The sequence below is a fragment of the Sorex fumeus genome, unplaced genomic scaffold (genome assembly GCF_029834395.1).
Source record: "Sorex fumeus unplaced genomic scaffold, SorFum_2.1 ptg000076l, whole genome shotgun sequence".
Taxonomy (NCBI): domain Eukaryota; kingdom Metazoa; phylum Chordata; class Mammalia; order Eulipotyphla; family Soricidae; genus Sorex; species Sorex fumeus.
Genome location: NW_026606133.1, coordinates 2,574,151 through 2,598,661, shown reverse-complemented (window position 1 = coordinate 2,598,661; position 24,511 = coordinate 2,574,151).

Sequence of the window (24,511 nt, the reverse complement as noted above, 5' to 3'; positions counted from 1 at the left end):
CCTGACCACCTTGTCTGACCTATAAATCATGTAACAAATTCCGGAACCTCGCCTGACCCTGAGAACACCTCTATTTTCCCCACAGATGTCCCTGGAAATCCTGCTGATGCTGTTCATGACACTCCACCCAGTCCGGTGCTGACCATCAAACAGTGAGGCACACCAGCCTATATCCATCTTCTGGAAAGTATTCATCGACCCGATGACAAATGAGAGACAACTCGCTGTGAAGGATGCCACTCGTGTTTTCTGCAAGTGCGCTCCCCAAACCCTTTCCTGGTTCCCTGACTTAGAGGTCTATTACTGCCATGCCATACTCAATGGTTCTTTGCATGCCTTCCCCAATTTACAGTGGCGGCCCTTGCCCAAGTCCCTCTGTGACCACTCGTGGAAGGAAATTACCATTTACATTTGTCCAGAACAGCCTCATCGTCCTGAGTGCGGGGGTGTGCCTGACATTTTTGGTAAGAATTGGGGCTGTGAATCTTCCGTAGCGGGCCTTCCTCCCTCGTCTCTCTCCACACCCCGCCTCGATTACCTGATTTATAACCACCGAGCCACGGCCCCCGGCTCGTCGGGATGTATTCCCCCCTCTGGGGCTGACATTTGCCGCATGTTCCTCCTATTGTTCACATCCTTGGGGAAACTGCTCCCCAGCTCCCGTTGGGAGGGAGATGGCCTCCGTTGGGGGGTCCGCACTTCGGGCAGCACTCTGACTGGTCAGGCCATCAGATTTTTCTTTCGCGTCTGGCACTACCTTGTCCAGCCGGCTCCCTCAGCTCCACCCGCGACCACCCCCAGTACTCCCATCCCAGTAGTCCCCACAGACCGGGTCCCTTCCCCAGGTCTCGAGCCACACCCGAGTGACTCTCTTCATGGCTTAGTCATGGCCTCTTTTGACTCCCTCAACCGCACCTCCCCAAACCTTACATGCAGCTGCTGGCTGTGCTTGCAACCGTCCCCCCCATTTTTTGACCTCTTAGGCAGCCCCTTGCCTTATTCCATACCTCCCGTGAGTGGGCCTCTGTCCTCTTGAACCTTTCCCTCCTGGATGTATCAGGCCATGGATTTTGTGTTGGTGCCGCACCTCCTTCCCTTGACGCTTCCAAACTATGCGCCACCCACATCCCTGATCCTTTTCCCCAGTTAGACCAGTGGGTTCTCCCTTCATCTGGATCCTGGTGGCTGTGCGTTTGGGCGGGACTTACCCCACATCTGGCCGGATCCGTCTTTCGTCCCGCCCAGGACTTCTGTGTCTCCGTTGTTGTTCTGCCCCGAGCTCTCTACCATCCGGCCAATTCCTTTTTGGACGCTTGGGACAATAGGACTGACCTCCATCGTAATCGTCGCGACCCGTTCACAGTCATCACTGTCGCTACCCTCCTGACCCTGACCCTTGCGGGCGCAGGGATGGGCATCGCGTCCCTGGTGACTCAACACTCTGCACTAGCCTCCCTTCATGCTGCTGTCGAGGCAGACATGAGCTGCTTGGAAGGCTCGATCACCCATTTGGAAGAATCCCTCAATTTGTTGTCTGAAGTTGCCCTGCAGAATCGGAGAGGACTTGACCTTCTCTTTTTGAAAGAGGGTGGACTCTGTTCCACACTGGGGGAGGAATGCTGTTTCTATGTCAATCATAGTGGAGTCATTCGGGATACCATGCGGGAACTCCGCGAGGGTTTAGAGCTCAGACAACGCCAACGAGAGTCCTCTACCTCTACCTGGGGCTTTCACACTCTTCTCCCATACCTACTCCCCTTCTTGGGCCCCCTTACTTCACTCTTGTTAATTGCTACTATTGGCCCTTGCGTGTTTAACTATCTAATCAGCTTTATCAAACAGCAGGTTGCCTCACTGGCGGCAGCACCTATACAGGTGCATTATCACCGCCTGGCAATGGAAGATGCTCCCCTAGACCATGCGGCCACAAATTCTGCTGCTACAGAAGACGGCTCGCAGGTCGTATTTAGTTGGACCCAACCTTGAGTTGTTCATGGCCAGCTCCCCTGCCCCTCTCTGATCTGACAATCTGGGTATGGAGGAGTCGGACTTTACCCTATTCCATTTTGTTCAGCCGCTAGGCAAAGCACTGCAAGGGAGGCCTCATGGCTGATTCCGACTCCCTGTATAGTACACTGGGCCTGCATGGAGGTTTCATCTGCCTAACACTGGCCTTTTTCCACGGCTCCCCTCCGCTAGTACGGTGGGCAGGGGAAAACGGGCTCTGTCTACTTTCTTCCCCTCCACAAAACAAAGATTTTATTGATATCCTGGAGGGGCCCAGTCAATGCTCCCCGTAGCTGGCATTTTTTATAAAAAAAGGAAGGGGGAGATGTGGGTAGGTGGCCCTTTAACTGACCAAGAGCCTACGTGCCTGTGCTAGGTACGGCTATCCTGACCCACGTGACCCTCAGCAGGTAAAGCCTGTGGTATGGTAATCCTCACCTACGTGACCTTTGGCAGGTAAAGCCTGTCCTATGTATGATTATCCCAAGAAAACAATTGTCATGGCTGTAACTGACAATGATTAACTTAGTATAAGCTTTGTAATGCATGGTAGGTTAAACTTATAGACTCTGTAACTTTCCTAACCACATTTTGAGCATGACCCTTTGTGTAGCTGCCTCACTAATATATACCCCCATCACCCTCAATAAAGTCTGTCCCTTTTTCTCTTTGTTTCTAAGCTCCATTCTGTCTCTTGTGTCTTGTGTTCATTCGGTCAGTCTTTCCCTGCACCTACGGATCCTAGGGCCACCTCCATGGGCCGGAGAGTGGTTTGGCGGGGCCCCCCTGCACTATGTGACCTGACGTTGGTCTATTTTGCTTGTGCATCTTGCTGAAATGTTAGGTTGTTGCCTGGAAAATTCATCCACATGTCAGAATTGCAATTGAGTAGGGTAAATGATAGAAACCAACCTGCAGGTCTAGAATTATCTGGGCAAGGACAATCTTAGGCACAGCACAGTAATTGGAATCCTTCCTTACTGTTTTTCAGGGTAGCAGCCATTCCAGGTGGAATTTTTCTGATCATGCACACTGTGACAAAATCTCGAGTGAGCAATTATGTCCTCAGCCCCATGAGGATGCCAAGACAGGTGGGATGTCTTCTCTGGGCAACCAGAAGGAAGTGAGTGCCCATGCTGCAAAGAAGCGCTCCCCTGGGAAAAGTTACTCGAAGACTGTTCTGCTCAGTCCATGGTCCCAGAATGCCCCAAGTGAGAAGCCCCTGGACTGTGGGAGAGGAGCACTGTTTATAGTGAGTCCAATTATGTACTCCTCAAGATGTTAATGCTGGAATCGAACCCAGGTTACCCAAGTGAAAGAAAGCACTCGCATACTTTGGCCCTCCATACAGCCCCACCATCATGCTGGAAAGCTTCCTGAGTGCAGAGCCAGAAGAACCTCTGCATGTTGCTGGATTTGTGGCCTCCAAACCATGAACAAACCAAATAAAACCAAAACAGCCTCAGTCCCTAATTGGAGGATTCCCTCACCCCAACAAGGGGTTTCTGAGCTGTATCTTGCTGTATACATGCTGCCTCTTCCTTGTAGTAGAGGGTTGGGTGCCCACAGAACATGGGGTGATGCGGTGTGGGTTGCCCATAGCAGGAAATATTTCTAAATGGTTTGGTCACAGACATAACAACGTGACTTCAGATGTTTTTTAGCTCAGAGTGTCACAGTCACTGTCCTCCCATTGTTCATCGATTTGCTCAAGGGTGGCCCAGTAACATTGTGAGACTTGTTACTGTGTTTGGCATATCGAAAACATCACTGGTAGCTTGCCAGGCTTTGCCGTATGGGCAAGATACTCTTGTTAGCTTGCCGAGAGGGTGGAGGAATCGAACCCAGGTGGCCATGTCGGCCACATGCAAGGCAAACGCTCTACCCGCTGTGCTATCGCTCCAGCCTTGCAGATTTGCCTTGCTCTGTCCACGTCAGGTTCAATCCTCTGAACCCCTCGTGGTCCAGAGGAAAAGATGGAGCAGCCCACTCAAGACCCGAGGTGATTCAGCCATGTATCTCAAAATATCTGAAGGCGGGAGTCGAATGCTGGTCACCCATGTCAGAGACTCGCACCCTCAAGGCTCTCCTACCACTGCCCCTTTGAAACCCTGTGCTTGATCTTTAATTACCCCATACTTAACACAGAAACAAACATAAGGGTGGAAAATTCTTAGAGAAATAGGCCTGTAGAAGGACTGAAAAGCTCACAGCTCCATCTCATTTTCAGCCATTCTCTTTGCTTTAATGGGATCATTAAGGATACAGCACGCAGCTTGGGCTGTTACAATAGGAGCAGAGCGGATAGGGCTTTTTGCCTTGCATCCATAGGACCCGGGTATATTCATAGGCTTCCCATGTGGTTTTTCAATTATGTCCATAGTGTTTCCTGAGTGCAGAGCCAGGAGAAGGCCCTGAGCATATCCGGGTGTGACCACAACAATAAAGGAACAAACAAGAAAGAAAAGTAAAACACAGAGCTTCAGTTCCTTGATGGCGAATTCCCTCACCCCAACTTGAGGGTGTCAGAACTGTATATCCTTCCATTCCCCACGTCGGTGTAAAAGAGGGTTCGTGTCCCCTCATAATGTGCGGTGATGTGGTGTGGGTTGCCCATGACAGAAAACATCCAAAGGGCTCGGTCGCAGGCATCACAAAGTGCGTTCAGAACTTTTTTTGTACACAGAGAAAAGAACAATAAATGTAAGAAAATAACCTTACCTTGTTCGTTAAAGATTCAGTTCAATCCACTGCCCCCTTGAGGTTCAGAGACAAAGCTAGGGCAACCCACTCGACCCCCAAGGCGATTCAGCTATCCACTCCACAAAGATCTGAAGGCTGGAATTGAGCCCAGATTACTCAAGTGAAAGACAAGCAACCGCAGGCTTTCCTTCCTACTGCTGCACCTGTGGAAGAGGCTTGCTTGATCCTTTATTACCCCATACTGAAGACTGAAGCAAACCCAAGGGTGGAAAAATTCTTAGAGAAATGAGCACGTTTTGTTACTTTATGTTCCCCAGATGAAAGTGATCTTTCTATGTCTGCCCCTTTCTTTCAGACTAACACCCAAGAATAGCCGAGACAAGTGCCAGGAGGTTTACTCCATGGCATGGAGGCCAGCTGCACACGCTAGGGAAAAAGGCAGGTCAGATAGAGAAGGAGCACCAAATAAAGGGTGCTGGGAGGATCCTCCCAGGATGGGAGATGCATGCTGAAAGTTAAAACTATAGACTGAACATGATTACTCAATGCCTCTTTTGCAAACCACAGCACCCAAAAGGAGAGAGAGAACAAAAGGGAATGACCTGCCACAGAGGCAGGGTGGGATGGGGGGGATGGGAATGGGAGAGACTAACTGGGATTGGTGGTGGTGGAGAATGGGCACTGGTGGAGGGATGGGTACTCAATAATTGTATAACTGAAATCCAAGCACAAAAATGTGTAAGTCTACAACTGTACCTAATCGTGATTCACTAATAAAAATGAAAAAAAAAAAAAAAAGAGAAATGATCCCAGAGAGGGACTGAAACGTCCACAGCGCCATCTCGTGGTGTATCGCCAGAACTGCCGTGGCCTACCTTTCCCACACTTTAGATTTCCAGCCCTTTTCTTTGCTACAATGTCAGGCATAGGGTCATTAAGGATCAAGCAAGCCACTTGGGTCCCTGCAGCGGGAGCAGAGTGGTTAGTGCTCTTGGCTTGCAGTCACAGGCTCCGGTTATTTTTATGGCTCCCCATACAGCTTTACCATCATGCCAGAGTGATTCCTAAATGCAACATCAGGAGAACCTCTGCCGTTGCTGGATTTGTGTCCCCCAAACCATGAACAAACCAAATAAAACCCAAACAGCCCCAGTCCCTTATTGGAGGATTCCCTCACCCCAATGCGGGGGTTTCTGAGCTCTATCTTGCTGTATTCATGCTGCCTCTTCCTTGTAGAAGAGGTTTGGGCTCCCTCAGAATGTGGGGTGCTGGGGTGTGGGTTGCCCATAGCAGGAAATATTTCTCAATGGCTTGGTCACAGACATAAGCAAAGTGGCTTCAGAAGGTTTCTAGCTCAGAGTGAAGAGAACAAAAAATAAAAATAAATGACTTTGCCTTGCTATTTCCACGTCAGGTTCAATCCTCTGCACCCCTCGTGGTCCAGAGACAGAGTGGGAACAACCCACTCGACCCCCGAGAAGATTCAGTTATGTACGCCACAAGATCTGAAGGCTGGAATAGAACCCAGGTTACTCTAATGAAAGAAAGCACTCGTGGGTTCTTTTACCGCAGCACATGTGGAAGCAGATTGCTTGATCCTTAATTATACCATACTTATTCCTGAAGCAAACCCAAGGGTGGGAAATTCTTAAGAGAAACAGGTCTGGGGAGGCAGGGAAACGCCCACAGCGCCACTTTGTGGCATTTCCCGAAACTGCTGCGGGCCGACATTTCCTACGCTTAAGATTTCCAGCCCTTTTTTTTCTTCAGTGTTAGGTATAGGGTCCATTAATCAGGTAAGCTGCTTGGGTCGCTTCAGTGGGAGCAGAGCAGTTAGTGCTCTTGGCTTCCAGTCGCAGGTCCCTGGTTCTCTCTTTGTCTCTGCATACAGCCCCACCATCATACCGGAGTGATTCCTGAATGTGGCGTCAGGAGAACCTCTGCACGTTGCTGGTGTTGGGCACCCAAACCATCAACAAACCAAATAAAACCAAAACAACCTCAGTCCCGTGATGACAGATTCCAGCACCCTAACTTCCTGGGTTCTGAGCTGTATCTTGCTATATCCCTGACCACTTTTCTTTGTAGAAGACGGTTGGGGCATCCTCAGAAAGTGGGGTGATGGCATGTGGGGTTGACTATAACTGGAGGCCTTTCCAAAGAGCTGGGTCACAGACAGGGCAAAGAGGGCTCATAACTTTTCTTGTTCAAAGTGAACAGAAGAACGACAAAATAATCTCACCCTGCTTGTAATCGACCATGTTCAATCCCAAGTACTCAATGTTTCCCAGAACCCTGTGGGCACACAAGAAAACAGCCCCTCCCCCCAAAAAAACCCTCGGAACCAGAGCTATAGTATAGCTCGTAGGATGTTTGCCTTGCATACAGTCAAACCGTGTCCAATCTCTGGCATCCCATATGGTCCCCCAAGTACCACCAGGAGTAATTTCTGAGTGCAGAGCCTGGAGTAACACATGAGCATTGCTGGGTATTAGCCAAAAAGCAAAAGAAAAAAAAAATCCTTGGAAGAAGTGATGTATTTAGATTTTCCAGGGAAGGAGATTGCACAGTCTTACGCTCATTATTCCTGTGTTAATTAAAATTCTTCTTAACACACCCTAGTTCCTCTGATGGCTGTTACCTTCACCCCAGACATCTGGAGATGCTGGAGTTGAATCTGGCCTCTGCCACCCTCCTCCACGGAGAACAGAAGACATGGGAATTCTCACGTGTACAGGAACCCCAAAACTCGGACGGAAGATGGCACCCTCAGCAATATGGGGTGCTGTGATATGTGGACGTGGGGTCTGGAGACCTTTAGAACTGAGTTGGTTGGACACATCGTACTGCGGGAAGGCAAGCCTCTCCTGTGTCACCCTCTTCGCTCCCGGGTAGCTGGCTCTGGAGCACTGCCCACTGGGTGTGCCTCCACACATAGAGTGAGTGGGACGAGACCCAGGCAGCAGGGACACCCGGACACAGATCCCTGGTTTATTCTCTGACCCAAGGCCCAGTCAGACGCAGGCAGGGCCAGAAGATGCTGGCCTCTCTAATCCCCTCCAGCCCTTTGAGGGTGTAAGAGAGTTGAATCCACCAGAGGTGGCTCCTCTTGGCACACGGATCCCTCGAAAATAAAACAGCACCATTGATGTCTGGGGTCATCCCCCAACCCCCACCCCACCCCAACTGCTCCACACCTCCTGATCTGACTATATAATTTGGGGGAGGGGGCCGGAAGCAGTGGTGGGGGGTCCCACATCCTTCTGGAGTCCGACTTTGGTTCCCACACTCGTGGAACCCCCAGTTGCCCTGCTCCCGCAAATGTCTGGGAAAGCCAATGAGCAGTCTCCCTCATACAGAAGGGAATCCAATCTAGGCTTTTACCTAGGTCAAAGTCCCGTTGCTAAGGAGGTTGCCTAGGCAGGTTGGGAGTGGTGATGATTTTCTTTGAAATTCCTTTCCTGGCCTTTTGTTTCTGCAGGAGCTTCTCTGGGTCTGTTGCTGGCCATAGGTGAGGGCCTGATCAGGCCTTAGTTCCTGTTTTCTGCAAGGTTGGCCTTCACAACTTCAGAGCTATTCCCAGGAAATTTACTGCCTTTTCCTTGGGAGGGGAACCTTCTCTATCTGCCTGCATGTCTACATCAATTCCCTCCAAAACATTAGGGGGTGCTGGACGTTAGGACATTAGGAGACCTCAACCCTGGCCCCAGAGGAGTGACTCCTGAGTGCAAAGGCAGGAATAAATTAGCCCTGTGCACTGCTGACTGTGTCTCACTCCCAAAAGATGCAAATCCTAAGGCTCCCAGTGCTGCCCAGGTAGCTGATTACTCCCCGTGGTACCAGGGGACCATGTGATACAGGAGGTGAGCCCAGAAAAACCACCTACAGTCACAGAAAGCCTTTATCACTGGGATCAGAGAAATTGCTCACATCTGTCATTCATAAACCTGAACCCCCTGACATAGCGCTTTCTGTTCAGTACACAAAACAAGTACTTTTTTGTAGGTGTGGGGGTAAGGCACAACCAGAAATGCCAAGCAGTTACTTCTGGCTCCGCAGGCAGGATCACTGCAGGTGGGCCTGCGAGGGGAACGGATCATATCCAGTCATCCCCTGCAAGGCAAACGCCCAACATTCCCTAAAATCTGAATTTCAATTTACCTTGAATGCATCATTCATTCTACTTCAGGCCTTGGGAAGGATACACAATGCATTCATTATCTCTGGGTTCCTCACGGCTTGCCTTTGACCATTTTGTTTTTCATTTTTGTGTCCCACCTGGGTGATGCTCAGGGGTTTCTCCTGAATATGCACTCAGGAATTACTCTGGGAGTGTGGTACTTTGGGGATCCCATGGCAAACACTGTGCTTCAACTTTTGATGTCTTAAATATACACTCCTAGTTCATTCTTTATGTTACAGTTCTGAAGTTCAAATTAAATTGGTGACTTCAGTACTATGAGGGAAAGGGAATTGCTGATGATTGCAATTCAGGGAAACGCAAAGATCTTCCCATTCTGTACACTCTTAAGAGTTCTTGCCATTGTGTATTTTCATATGCCTACTAAGGCCTGAGTTCCTGGTGAACCTGAATTAACCTGAGTTACCTTATATAGCAAACCATAATAATAGTAGTAATGATTACTATTTCCTATGCCAGTGCCCCAGCACTTGGAATTAATGTGTATGTTAACCTTTAAATAATGGGTCCATTTTTTTCTTTTTTTCCTTTTTGGGTCACAGCAGGAGATTCTCAAGGTTTACTTCTGACTTTGCACTCAGGAATCACTCCTGGCTGTGCTCAGGGGACCGTATGGGATGCTGGGAATCGAACCTGGGTCAGCCACATGCAAAGAAACGCCCTAGCCGCTGTGCTATTGCACTCTTCCCTGTAAATAATGGGTCTTGATGATGGAATCCAGGTGAAAACTGATTAAAATAGGAACTAAGTAAATGGGTACAAAAACCACCCCTTGAACACAATTATCAGTGTCACTTTTTTGTTGTCTTTGTTTTTTGGTCAAAACCAGAGATGCACAGGGTTTACTCCTGGATCTGTACTCAGGGATTACTCCTGGCTGTTCTTGGGGGACCCTATGGAATGCTGGAAATTGAACCTGGGTTGGCTGCATGCAATGAGAACGCCCTATCCGCTTTGCTATCACTCCAGCCCAGTGTCTCATTTTGACTTGGACTTGAGGCAGAGATCCTGGTTGGTGGGATTTATGATAGACATCAAGCAGGATGTTGCAGTGAATCCTTTGGAATGGAAAAAGAGGCAAACCTCCACACTTCAGGCCTTCCTCTGTTATGTTTTGAGGTGTCACACCTACTTTGCTCAGGCCATACTCTTGGCTATGAGCTCATCCATACCTGCGAGGGAGGACATAGGTATCCATATGGGAATCTGGATTTTGAATCCAGATCAATCTTGTGCAATCAAGCACCTTCCCACTGTATCAGCTCTGCATTCCTAGTATTCAGATTTTTATTAGATTTCCCTAAGCATTGAGGGTAAATATTTCTCAAAAGTTTAGGATAATGGCCCTGTCATTGTTCTTTAGTAGGGTGAATTAGAGATAGTTGAAATGGACTTGACATGCACAGAAAGATTTCTGATGGTTCTATGAAAGGATGTAACAGGCCCCTTGATCAAAATATTTTACAAATGGTGGGAACCTGCCAGAATGCCCAAACTCCCATCTCAACAGGTAATAACATCAGCTGTGATGACTAACTATAAAGGATGGTCACATTCCTGGATTTTACTCTTCTCATTTCAGTTATATTAGGAGAAAAGACGAGAAAACTTTGTGTTTGCAAGTGGTAAAATCTCAACCCTACTAGCCACCAGAATGATTAGAACCGTTTTTGGTCTGCCCAAAAGACAAAGTCTACAAAATGATTTAGTACACTTTGGTGCCCATTAGCTCCTATGTGCCTCCGTTCTTAGGGTAGGTCCATACATGGATTTATTTATTGAATATGTTTTATATAATTCATGCCATACTTGGCAGTTCTTAGGAGTTTGTGTTGTTTTGGATGCCAGGAATGGAACTCAGGAAAACCATGTTTAAAGCAAACATTAAGCCACAGTACTAACCTCTTTCGCCATACTCTTGGTTGAAAACGTGTTTCCAGAGCTGCATCCTGGGGTTTCCTTGTAGGTTCTTACACAGCGTGTTTTCTAGGGGTAGAGTGTTCACTGTACAGTGCACTCTGATGTTCTTCCCACCCTTTGCTCCTGTCCAGTGTCTCTCCAGCTCTCTGGGTTGCTGCTATGCCAGTTCCTCTGCATCTTCAGGGCTGGCTTCGGAGACACTGCACCCATCTTGATTAATGACTTCCCAGAGAAACTCACTGTCCCAGGACCCATTCACAACCTTCTTGTCTGTTTTACTTTGAATCAACCTGCTTTTGTTTTCATGATGGACATGTTGGGGAGCATTAGTTCTATGTTTGACCAGTTAAGGGACTCCACCTTAACTCGCTGCCCTGAACTCTGTGACCATACCCTCCAGCACTTCCCTCTCCTCTTTTTGATTCAACTCATCCCCCTTGCACTGATTCACCTGGGCTACCATAATGGTTTGTCAGCACTTGGAATCTGGCACATTAAGGCTCCTTGGTGAAATAGATGATGTCACAGATGGGAGTCTTCCATGTGCACCTTAACTTCCAAATGATGTCAAGTGGATCAGGCCTCCTCTGGGCACGCGTTTAAAGGACAATGTGATACTTCAGTCGAAGGGGGACACTGAAGGCCAATTAGTGGCAGGACATGAGGACCTTTCACCTCCAGTGCCTACAATGTGATCAATGAGATTGTGCCAGCTCTTGGGGCACTTTTGTGGTTGTTTTTCACCCCCCCCAATCCATAACCAGTGGGTTCCTGGGGTCTGCCTTGCTCCAGAAGCTTTAGGAGGATATGTAGCTTTGCTGGTTGCACTGGAGGGATTTAGCACGGCACAGGGGTCCCGGGTGTTAGTGAATTATCCTTGGGGCATCTTCACCTCCAGCTCTGGGATGGGGCAACCTGTCCTGGGTGTGGAGCTGAATATGGGGGGCTGCGGGTCTTGAGGATGCCGCACCTGCTGATAGCAGAAGTCTTGACCATCCCAAAGTTCTCAACCAGGGGTTGTGCCGGGCCCTGTCCTGCAGCTTTCTGTGTAGACATGTGTAGGTAGAATTGCCAGATCACTTTGAGCGGCCGCTCCTCAGCCCCCAATAGTGAGGGACACTGTTGAAGCCAGTCTTTTTCATTGGCACCTGCCAGGAGGAATCCTGAGGGCCTAGTCCTAGCATGTGGCTGAGGGTTGTAAATGAATAAATAAATGAATGTCGGGACTCAGAGTTATGGTCTTGGCGGCTGTTTGCAAATTATTTTTGTGAATTTTATTTCCTTCGGAAATACAAAGACTCTCTGCTCGACATGTTATCTGTTCAGCTCCTCCCTCTCTATCTATCCCAGACCTGGCAACCCCCTGATGTCTGGATCACCTGATCCTATCCCGGAAACGAGGAAAAATGAACCTTCCTGATCAGGTAAGTACCTGGTCAAGAATATTTGAAGCCTGGCCCTTTAAGGCTCTGGGCGAATGTGCAGGTGAAGTCACAAAATGCGCGACCTTTATCTACCGGCCTTGGCGTTCTGTGCGGAAGTGCCGGCGGGCACGTGGTTGCGGAAGGTCAGGAGCGGGTGAGGGGGTACCCAGGGGGGCAGGGGGGGTCGGGGAAGGTCGGTTTCCTCGCCAGCCAGTGGTCGCTCTGAGCGCCTGAACCTCCGGGTCTCCGCCTTGTGGGCGGCGGGGTCGCTCCGTGGCGGTGGCCCGGGGTGGCGGCCCCTCACCAGGGACGCGCTGAGCGCTCCGGCCGAGAGGTTTATCTTGTTTATAAATTGATTTTGAGGGAAAAATGGTCGTTTTTAATGAGTAGAACTTATTTAGAAAGATGCGTAAGAGGGGAACGCGGCCGCGGGGTTTGATCCCGGCACCACACAGCGTCCCGGGACCAGCCTGGTGTGAGCCCAGGGCCCGGAGTAACCCCTGGGCAAAGACCCCCAGGCCCCCAAAAATAAAAGGTAGGTGGGCAGAGGAAGCACGTGGTCGAGGAGAAAAACGAATTGGAAGCGCCAAGGTTGTTCTGAAAGTTCCAGAAACAAGGACAAAAACCGAACAAAGAAAAGTGGAAAAAACGTTTTAATTTTTTTATGTGTTTTAGACCCTTACCCGGTGGCGCCCAGGACTCCCTCCCTGGGGATTCGAGGACTCTTTGGGGTGTCGGGATGCGAGGCCAGCACCCTCCCTGCTGACCCATCGCTCGGGCCCCTCCCAAAGCAGAAAGCGCCAGAGCTAGAGGGAGCCTCAGTCTCCCCCAGATCTGATGGGGCGGGTGAGGGCAGTTCAGCGTTATCTTAGTTTGGGGGCGACTCCAGCAACTGGTCAGTCACAGGGGTGGGTGGGTCATCCCAGCAGTGTCCCCAGGACATCCCTTTACTGGCCCCCTGTCGTTCCTTAGGCGGATTGTGGGGTAGGGCTAAAGCGTGGAATTCCCTCATCAAAGGGACCTGGGGGGCGCATTTTTTTCCTCTTGGGGGGTGTTGAGCCCCACCTGGCTGTGTTCAGGGGTCACTCCTGGAGTTGCTCAGGGTACCACATATCTGGGTCAGCAGCATGAAGGAAAAAGCACCCTCCCCTCTGCCCTGTCGTTCTTGGGGGGTGGCGGGGCTGGATGGGGGGAGGGGCTGGGAATATTCTTCATGTGCTTGGGGTTCAGAAGCATTTGGCAGAGCCTTTGGTTTTCACTGGTTCTTGTGCATTCAGTGGGTTCTGGGAGTTCAGGGAGGTGCGGAGCTTCTCTTTCCTTTTTCTTTATTTATTTTGCATTTGGGGTCACACCCAGTGAGGCATTGTGGTTACTCCTGGCTCTAAATCCAGCAAGCACTCCTAGTGGTGCCAGGAACCATGAGAGATGCCCAGAATTAAACCCAGGTTGGCCACCTTCAAAAGAAATGCTCATTTGTCTGTGCTGTCACTCAGGCCCCAAGGTGTGGAGCTTTAAGCCAAATCAGGTTGCGGTTTGGAGGGGTGCATCAGGGTGGTGCTACAGTGGGTCTTGCAACCAAATATGCCATCTTAGCAGGAAGTAGCTTGGGCACTTCCAGAGTGGCCCTAAACCCTCTAATCATGCAATTTAGGATCACTATTGGCTACCACACCTTTATGCGTTTAAATGAATTAATTATTTAGTCTGTAGGAAGTACAACTGCAAGACTCAGTTACTTCTCCTGCCTTTGCACTCAGGGATCACTCCTGGCTGGGCTCAGGGCACCGTATGGGATGCCAGGATTCAAACTTGGTTTGACCGAGTGCAAGACAAGCACCTCACCTGCTATACTGTGTCTCCAATCTCTTTGCATAGAAATTTCTTTTATTTGGATTTTTAGGGTCACACCCAGCAATGCTCAGGGTTTACTCAGGCTTTGCATTCAAGAATCACTCCTGGCAGTGCTGGGGGACCATATGGTATTTCTGGAATCGAACCCAGGTTGGCCACATGGAAGGCAAGCTCCTTACCTGCTGTACCATCGTTCCGGCCCCAGAAATGTCTTCATTGCTTAATTTATTGTACATTTTTGGCCACAGCAGCACTCAGTGCTCAGGGGTTACTCGTGGTTCTGAGTTCATGTATCATTTTCAGCAGTGCTGGAGTGGGTGAGCCTATGTCCTGTTGCATATTGACCCCAGCTTAGCTGCTTGAAAGAAAAGCACCCTATCAATTTATTAGCTTTGCTAACCCTATGTGATTATATTTCCTCAGAAAAAAGAATTTCTGCCTCACCAGTCCAGATTCCAAGCATCTCCACTGTCCATCTCTCCAAGACCAGGGGTGTGCCCTGCTGCTGAAGTGAGTACTTGCAGAAAGGGGTTTTCCAGGGACCAGTTGCAATAGGTTCTAAATGTGTCACTCTCAGGGGCTCATGCAGTAGTACAGCCAGGAGGGCGTTTGTCTTTCTTCCGGTCTCCAGAGTTATCCCTGCCACAACATCACTAGGTGATATTGTCCCCTGAGCATCACTAGGTATGACTCCAACGCTCCCACTTCAGAATTTGTCTTGACACATGAGCATTCTTTGAGCATCTTTTTGGGGTTGGAGTGTTTCTCCTGTCTTTCCTTCCCCCACACTCCATTTACTACAAACTTGGAGATAATCAGAGACTCTCCCCCTCTTGTGCCTGTGTGTTTGAGATGCAGGGGGAGCCATGCCAGGTCCCCCAAAGGTAAATCAGGTGCTCATCCCTCTGAGCTCCTCTCCTTGGGTGTATCTCACTACTTGGGGAGCAGATGAGTTGAGATTTGGGGCCACACCTGTTAGTACTTGAGGTCTGTGCCCTGCTCTGTGCTCAGGGGACTAGTGGACAGTGGATACCAGGGAAGGCCCTCTGGGCTTCCAGGTGGCTGGCATCTGCTTCAGTCTGGTGTGCTCTCTCCTGTTTATTCCTTCATGGAAAGTTCATACACGTGAAATTTCTTGAGCCCTTTCAACAGATGGCTGTTAGGGGAAAATGAAGGAGTTGGAGGCTCTGAGCAAAATTATGGACTTTAAAATCTCGTTTGGGCTAAATTTAATTTTTCTTTTCTTTTTTTTTCTTTTTTCTATTTGGGACACAGCGGTAGTGCTCAGGTGTTATTTCTTGCTTGGCACTTAGGAATCACTCCTAGGAGTGCTTGTGGCACTGTATGTGATGCCGGGGACCAAACATATGCCCTGACAACTGTACTATCACTCTGGCTCCAAGTATAATTTTTCATCCTCTAAATTTTCATCCTCTTTTTCTTTTATAAAATCACATACCCATAGGAGTCAATTCATAGTCTTAAAACCTGGCCTGTAAGCCCTGAGCATTTCTGGATGTGGTCCCAACACAAAACAACAAACCCAGAGGACTGACCGTTGAGAATATATTACTAGATTTCACACCTCTTCTGTTGGCAATTAACTCCTCATTACCTTTATTTGGGCAGGAGGCTGATTGGCTATGCAGGATTTTGCCAAAGCCAGCAGTACTCCGGGATCACTCCTTGGCAATTCAGGTTGTGAAGTTAAGTCTTTTGCGTTCATGACAAGTCCCCTCCCACTCACTGTCAGCTCTTTTGCACCGCTGCAAACCTTTGAAATTGCAGCCTGTACTTCTGGCTCAGGTTTGCACCAGGAGGCCCCAGGTGCCAGCAACCCTGCCCTAACAACTATCTACCAGCTGGGCCTCATCCCTGCCCCCTGCCGGTATCTATCTCACAAGGTTCACATTATTTATAAAGAATTTGAATTCCTGCAGTCAGAGATAGGCCAGGAATGCAGGACCTGTCCTTGCATGCAATCTTCCATGGTAAACTCTCCTGTACAACGCAGTATTCCCCAAGCACTACTCAGGTAAGCTCAAAGTTCTGCCACCTGTAGCAAAATCCAAACCTGCATTCTATAAAATGGGTTGGTGGAGGTTGACTTGTGAACAAATTAAATATATAGATATATATGTAGATATAGATATACACACACATACACACATATATAATATACGTCAAGCTACTGAGAGTATTCAATATGCCAGACACAGTAACAAAAAAGTCTCCAATGGAGACGTTACTGGGCCCGCTCGAGCAAATCGATGATCAACGGGAGGGCCTTTACTTTACTGTATATATATATATATATATATATATATATATATATACACACACACATATATGGTCATGCCCTGTGGTTGCTGCCAAAAGGTACCAAACGGTACTCAGTGTGGTGCCGGGGTATACAGGTCAGCCGTGTACAAGGCCAGTACCCTACCAGACTATAGTTCTGGCACCTAAATTTATTGATTTATTTTTGGTTGACTTTACCCAATGAAGATTAGAGTTTACCCCGGCTCTGTTCTCATTGATAATGCTAGGTTTGGGGACCCTGTGAAGTGATAGGGATTGAACCCTGGTCGCTATGTGCCAGACAAGCAACTCGTGCTCTGTGCTATCTCTGTAGCCATCATAAAAATGCTTCTTTGCTAAGTCAAGAAAGTTGTGTTCTTTTTTCTGATTAACTACACAATTCACTTTTTTTTTTTGGTTTTTCGGTCACCCCCAGTGATGCACAGGGGTTATTCTTGGCTCATGCATTCAGGAATTACTCCTGGCAGCTCTTGGGGACCATTTGGGATGTGGGAATAAAACCTGCATTGGTCGTGTCCAAGGTAAACACCCTACCAGCTGTGCTATCACTCCAGCCCCCCAAAGTTCACTTTTTGTGTTTTTGTGTTCGGATCACAGTCAGAAGTGCTCTGGGCTTACTCCTGACTCTGCACTCAGGAGTCAATCCAGGGGGGCCTGGGGGACCTATGAGAAGTGGGGGTTTGAACAGGATTTACACTTTAACAGATGTTCCCAGTCTCTCCTGGTGACTCTCTCTCACTGTCCACATTTGGTGCTCTCGAGCCACTTCTCCACCCTGGACAGCTGTTGCTTTGGACCGATGAAAGTAGAACGAGGACCAGACTGGTTGCTGATTAGTTGCCCTTTATTCAGTCTCTTGTCTATCCCCGATCTATCCAACCCTCTCTCTTACTCGCTCTCCAATGCTCTCTGTGACTCCTCTCCAAACCCCAGCCACTCTTACTCTCAGCTCTCAGCCTTCTCTCTAAGTCACAGATGTGTCCTCTAACTCTGAGTCTCTTCTTCTCTCACTGTATCATTGTCATCTTATTGTTCATCGATTGACTCAAGCAGGCCCCAGTAATGTCTCCTTCTTCCTATCCCTGAGATTTTAAGAACTGCCATATTTGAGGCTCTTTCGGGTCAGGAGAATGAGAACCGTCATTGTTACTGTTTTTTGGCATATTGAATATACCACGGGGAGTTTTCCAGACGCTGCAGTGTGGGCAGGATATTTCTGGTAGCCTGCCAGTTTTTCCAGAGTAAGACTAGATAATAAGATTTTGTGTGTCCGTGCACTTCCCAGAGCACGGTTTTATAGTCTTTGGGTCTTGGCCATTGATGGGATTACGCGGCACCCGGGACAGTTAGTGGGTGTAACGCCTACATACTGGAAGATGGGAGATCTGGGTGGAGGAGGCTCAGTCCCAATACGAGCAGCTTGGAGATCTCTGGCCCAGGTCCTGCACACCTGGGTTCCTCTGCTGGTTCCTTCATGCGTGAGGCTCATCCGAACTTGTGGAGAGTGGTCTTAAGCATGGCTGTGGCTCGAACCAGAGGTCTTCAGCTGCCAGGGCTCTGCTCGGGATGGGAAGGGAAACTGAACACACCTAGTAAGACAACCAGACGCTGAGTCAGGAGACTGGGCTGTTCTCTTCCAGGAGCAGGGTTTTATAGTCTCTGGGTCTTGGCCATTGATGGGATTACACAGCGCTGGGGGCAGTTGGTGGGTGTACCACCTACATACTGGAAGATAGGGGATCAGGGTGAGGAGGACCATTTCTTTTCTCAGTCTCCGTCATTCCCCCTGTCTCCCCGAAGCTGCTCATTTTCTTCTCTCACCATGACCACAATCCCCGCCTCCCCACGGGAAGTGCAATGAAAAATGGTTTTCCAGACTTCCCCATCACCTGCAGCCCACGAAGGAAAAGCAGCCCTTAGGGTGTATTATTCCTCTCCTTAGACAGACCAGCAACTTAATTGACATATTGATTTTTGCTTCCTAATGATTACCATTCTATATGGACACAGTAGTAGACACTTTTAGCGTTGTGGGTCTCCTGGGGACTTCTCACCACAGATCAGACTACAGTGCTCAGGCTGGATCAATCACTCCTAATCCCAGCAGCGTCCAAGTCTAGTTATTACTTTTTGATTCATGACAGAATTTGTCCATGACCAGGCTCTTATAGATAAGCATTATGGTACTTTGTCCAAGTTCGTTTCAATGCCAGGGTAGCTAGCTCACCACTTGCCCTGGGTCCATCTAGTCGCTCATCGGATCCCTCTTCTGAGGACCGAGGGAGTAAGGGCAATTGAGGCTTCAGTCAAGGGAGTAGGTGTCCAGGAGGTAATATTATCTGGAGACCATCAACTCTCAAGCTCAGGCTTGTCTTTCTAACTGTCTTCCTGTATCCATACAAAAAGCAATTGCTCTGAAATAGCTAACCATGCAAAAGACATTAAGGAGAAGAGAAAGACAATATTTACAAGTCAAAGTCTGATCAGGAGACAAAGGTAATTGAAAGGTTATGGGCAATCAACAAACATAAGTTCTCCCAGGCCAGGGAGCAAGGGCAGACCACTGTTATGCTACAATACCTGGTGATCCTCAGCGGTTTCTCCTGGCTCTGCACTCAGGTATTATTTCTGATGGTGCTCCGGGAGACTCTACAGGATCCTGGGGATAGAACCTTGGTTGGCCATGTGCAAGCAACACCCTACCCCAATCTACAGTTGCTCTGGTCTCAATTGGAGAGTTTAGATGCACGTAACTGTGCACAGAATGTCGTTTGAAAGGATGGAAGAGGCGCCTTGATGAAATCTTTTATAAGTGGGATTATGGGTCAGGTCCCAAGCTCCCCACATCCCAGCATACCATTCCGTTTATGTGTGATTACTCACAAGGTTGGTCACATTCCTCGATCCCACCCATGTCACTTCACTAATATTAGAGGAAAAAAAAGGAAACATTCGTGATTGGATAGACCAAAATTCCATCCATCTATGAGTCAGATGGTGCTCAGGGGACCATTTAGAATTCTGGACATTGTACCTAGATTGACTGCATGCAACACACTGTACTAGCCTGATACTCTCAGTTTGAAATCATGTTTCTGAAACTGCTTTCTGGGGTTTTCTTTGTAGCTGAGAGTCCACTGCTCGTGTGTTGTCAAGGGGTAGAGCATTGGCCGGGCCTTGCTCTCTGATGTTCTTACCAGCCTTTGCTCCTGTTCCAAGTCTCCAGCTCTCTGGGATTCTACTAGGCCAGTTCCTCTCTGAATCCCCAGGGTTGGCTTTGGAGTCACCGCTTTCATTCCCATCTGGATTTATCACTTCCCCAAGAACCTCATTGTCCTGTACCCTACCAGCTACCTACCTGCAGAGCTTGATTTCTTTTGACATGAAAACTCTCATGGCATAGACCAATGATTGGAATCCTCTGTTCTTCTACATGGCATAGACTAATGATTGGAATCCTTCTCTGTTCTTCTACATGGAAGGAGCCAGCCCTGGTGGAATGTCTCTTCCTGCACACTGTGATAAAGGCTCAAGTGAGCAATTTGGCCCTCATCCCCACAGGGATGCCGAGAAAGGTGGTATGTCTTCTGAGGGTGATCAGAAGATCACTCTTCCCATGTCCTCAGCACCATCACTTTCCCATAGAAGCCCATATTGGACAGAATCCCCAGAAATGTAAGCACTGAGGACAAAGTTTTCAGTCCAGCATCACCCGGGTGGGACTATGTGAACATCCACACAGGAGAAAAACCGTTTAAGTGTAAGGACTGTGGGAAGGTCTTTGATAGATCCTCATACCTTATACACAGGAGATTTCATACTGGAGAGTCCGTATGCATGTAAGGAATGTGCTGTGGTGTTTCTCTGACTCATACATCTTAGTATGCACAGAAAAAGTCACACTGGAAAGAAACCATATGCATATACAGAGTGAAAGTCTTTGCTTATTCCACAAGCCTTAGTACACAGAAAAACTCACACTGGAGAGATAATTTATACTTGTGAGCAAAGTTGGAAGGCATTTGCTTATTCCTGAAATCGTAGTTTTTATAATTTCTGTTTCATAGAAAACCCTTATATATGAGAGGTAGATGTAAAGGCCTTTCATTTCTTCTCAGGTCTTTCTGAGCATAGGAAAGTTCATACAGGGGAATAAAATACTATTCGTGTCACTACTGTGGTACTGTGGTAGGGTCTTCACTTATTATTCAAACTTTGTTGTCCATAAGAAAACGCACATTGCATTGAATCCATATATACATATATAAATATATACATATACATAAATAAATAAATATATATATATATACATGTAAGGAGTGTGGCAAGGCCTTTGCTTATTTCACAGTCCCTTTGTGACACTGAAATTTTCATACTGGAGACAAACCTTATGTTTGTAAAGGCGTTGGCAAAGCCTTCACTTTCCCCTAACTCCTGTTTAAAGATAGGAAAATTCATACTCGAAGAAAACATATGTAGGGGTGTCGGAAGATTTTTACTCAATCCTCAAGCTTTGCTGTGTGAGAAAAATTTATCCTGGATTGACGCCTTATATATGAAATGATTGCAGGAAATTTTGATGCAATTGGCATAGCTTTCTGAACAGGAAAATTCACAATGCAGAGAAACCTCATATGTGTAAGAAATGTGGAAAGGTGTTCAGTTTGTCTTCAGCCCTTACTGCGCATGTGAAAAGTCATTTTGCAGTGAAACCTTATATCTGTCGGAGTGTGGGAAGGACTGTCCTGGATCCTCGGGCCTTATGCATAGGAGAATTCACAATGGAGAGAAGCTATATATAAATACACATATTTATATATATATGTAAGAATATATATATTTATGTAAGAATATGGAAAGTGCATTATTCGCACCTGCGACTTTAAAGAGAATCCTGGAAAATATCCTGTAAGTAAGGAATATAGGAAGGCCTTCATGTTCCCTCAAGCTTTAGTAAGTATAAAAGTTATGCTGGATCAGTCACTTCCATAATAACAATGGCCAGCGTCAGAACAGGGCCCTGAGGTAAAACAATTTAGTTTCAAAAAGTGGGTGGCGGGTTGATACAAAAGGACTATAAGGAAGGAAATAATCCTGTTACGTGTGAAAGCTTCCTGTGATAATAGTACCACAACTGAACGGTACTTGCTGATTATCCCCTGCACCATGGTTATGACAATGTCCTGGCATGTGGACTTCCCAGTATGTTAACTGGTAAATAATGGTTCTTAGTGATAAAGCAAGGTGGAAGGAATTAAATAAGAAGTAAATAGGTACAGACATTGCATTTTGCTGGGTACTGTCAAGACTCACCATGGTTTCATTCTTTGCTGTGACTCTGACGTGGCTCAGAGGCCCTGGTTTGCAGAGGATCATGGCAGAGATAAACCAGGATGCTGAGGTGAACTCTTGACGTTGGATAGACAGCCAAACCTCCATTCTTCATCCCCTTCTGTGTTATGTTCTGGGAGCCACATCCCGCAGTGCTGTCCATAATTTGTGTCCAGGTAGAGCCACATGCAAGGAAGCACTTCACTCGCTGTAGCATATCTGCACTCATTGTATGCAGTTTTCCATTTGATTTACACAAATACTGAGGGTAAATGTTTTGAGACTTAACATTTTGGAAGCAGTAAAATCCTAACAATCTATTATACACCAAAATGTTAAATACCATGTAGATCTGTGCAAAAGGCCAAGCCAGTACGCAAAGTGACCAGTGTGCTTTGCTGCCTGTTAGCCCCATGCATGGCTCTATGCTGGGGGTTGTTCTGTATGTGGTGTTTTATGTACTTAATTATGTATTTTTTAAAAAATTTTATTAGTGAAACACCATGAGGTACAGTTGTAGACTTACAAATTTTTCTGCTTGGATTTCAATTATGCAATGATCAAATATCTATCCCTCCACAATTGCCCATTTTCCACCACCACGGGTCCCAGTATCCCTCCCACCCCCATTCCCCCTATCCCACCCTGCCTCTGTGGCAGAACATTCCCTTTAGTACTCTCTCTCCTTTTGGTGTTGTGGTTTGCAAAAGAGGCATTGAGTGGCAATCATGTTTGGTCTATAGTCTACTTTCAGCATGCTTCTCCCATCCTGGGAGGATCCTCCCAATTACCTTTATTTGGTGCTCCATTCTCTATCTGAGCTCCCTTTTCCTCTAGAATGTGTGTTGGGGAAAACCTGACAGTTCTTAAGGGTTACTTCTGGTGGTTCCCATGCCACTATTGGGGATGTCAGGGACTGAATTCAGGTTGACCGAGTTCATGACAAGTGCCCAACACACTATACTACCCCTCGGGCCACTGTTGGTTTGAAATATTGTTTCTGAAACTGCCTCCTAGGGTTTTTCTTGTAGGCATGAGTCCACTGCTCTGGTGTTGTTAAGGGGTAGAAGCCTTTCCTCCAGTTCCAGTGTCTCTCTGGCTCTCTGGGTTGTTTCTAGAGCAGTTCCTCTCTGCATCTCCAGGGCAGGCTTCAGAGTCACTGTGCAATACAGGATCAGGGGACTTCCTCTCCAGACCCCCACTTTGTGACTGAGCTCTCTAGCCACCACTTATCAGTCCTTTGTGTGAGCCCATTCCACGTGCAGTACACTTTTTTTTTTCTTTTTGGGTCACACCCAGCAGTACTCAGGGGTTTCTCCTGGCTCTTCTGCACTCCTGGCCCTGCTTGGGGGACCATATAGAATCCAGATGTTGAACCTGGGTAAGCTGCGTAGAAAGCAAACCCCCTATCCACTGTGCTATCGCTCCAGCCAACCAGCCTTACACATTTACCTGCATTTTTCTAGTTCTCTGCGGAGCTGGTGCTTGACCCTTTAAGGATGCTTGCAGAAGCGAAAGTGACATCACAGCATGGCATTTTGGTGTTTGCTTGCAAGAAGCTTGATCAGCCTCCATTTGTTGTGCAGGTGAGGGGTGAAGTGGCTGTTCCGCGTGGAAGGGGCCTGTGAAGGCCGGTCTCCTGGCAGAACACTAGCGGCCTCCCGTGAGTGCCCCGCCCTGCGCATCCCAGTCTCCACACTGTGAGGGGCGGGGCCAAGCCAGCTCTAAGGATACTTTTCCGCTCCTTTTTCAACCGATATCCAGGTGGTTCCTGAGGCACGCCAGGGTTTTGTGGGGGACGCGGAACTTTGGTGAGTGCAGTGGGGGCTGTAAAGGGGTGCAGGGGTCACGGGTGTGAGTCCATGGTTCTGGGGATCCCCTGCAGCCACAGTCGCCTTCAGCTGCGCCGTAAGGCAGTGGCGGGTGGGTACGGGGCTGAGCGTGGTGGCTACAGAGCATCAAGGCTGGGCGGTCCTGACCCTCCCAGCACGGGACTGTGCTGGGCGCTGTCCTGGACGCTTTGGCCCCGACCTCAGTGCTGTAGAACCTTCAAATTCTCTTAGAGGACTGGAGAGATAGAACAGAGGTTAGGGTGTTTGCTTTGCATCAGGCCCACCCAAGTTCGATCTCCGAGCTCCACCAGGATGGGTGCCTCAGCGCAGAGTCATTAGTTTCTCGTCCATATTGCCATTGATTCCTCCAAAACTATAAAAGGCCTGTTCATTTTTGAGTGGTGGGAGTGGCAGCTCCCAAATGGCAAATAACACTGTAGCCCTCAGTCACTATTCATTAGTAGCCTTGATGTCCAGACCATCCTGTGGGCGTGGTTCTAGGGATGGTTGCGATTTGCAAATGAAAATTTACTTTGGGGCTATTTTGGTTGTATTTTGGGCGCTTCTGTGGAAGCTCGGGGCTTACTTCAGGAGCAGCACTCTGGAATACTTTTTTTTTTTTAAGTTCTTTATGGTTCATGTGAGATGCCGAATATCGATCTGGGTCAGCATGGGAATCGCCCCTCCCAGCTTACTATCTCTGACTCCACATTGTTGTTTTTTTCTAACGTAGGATTTCTGTATCCTAAAATCAAGTTGAAAATTGCACCCCGACTCTTCCTCTCTCCCTGATCAGGCAAAACTCGGCTATTGCACTGAGTACTGAGAGTTGTGTTCCAATAATGTATGGGCATGCGCTGTGTGCCTTTGGTGGCTATGATTGGTCTCCCCACCCTGGCCGGTGAAGGGTGACAGAGGAT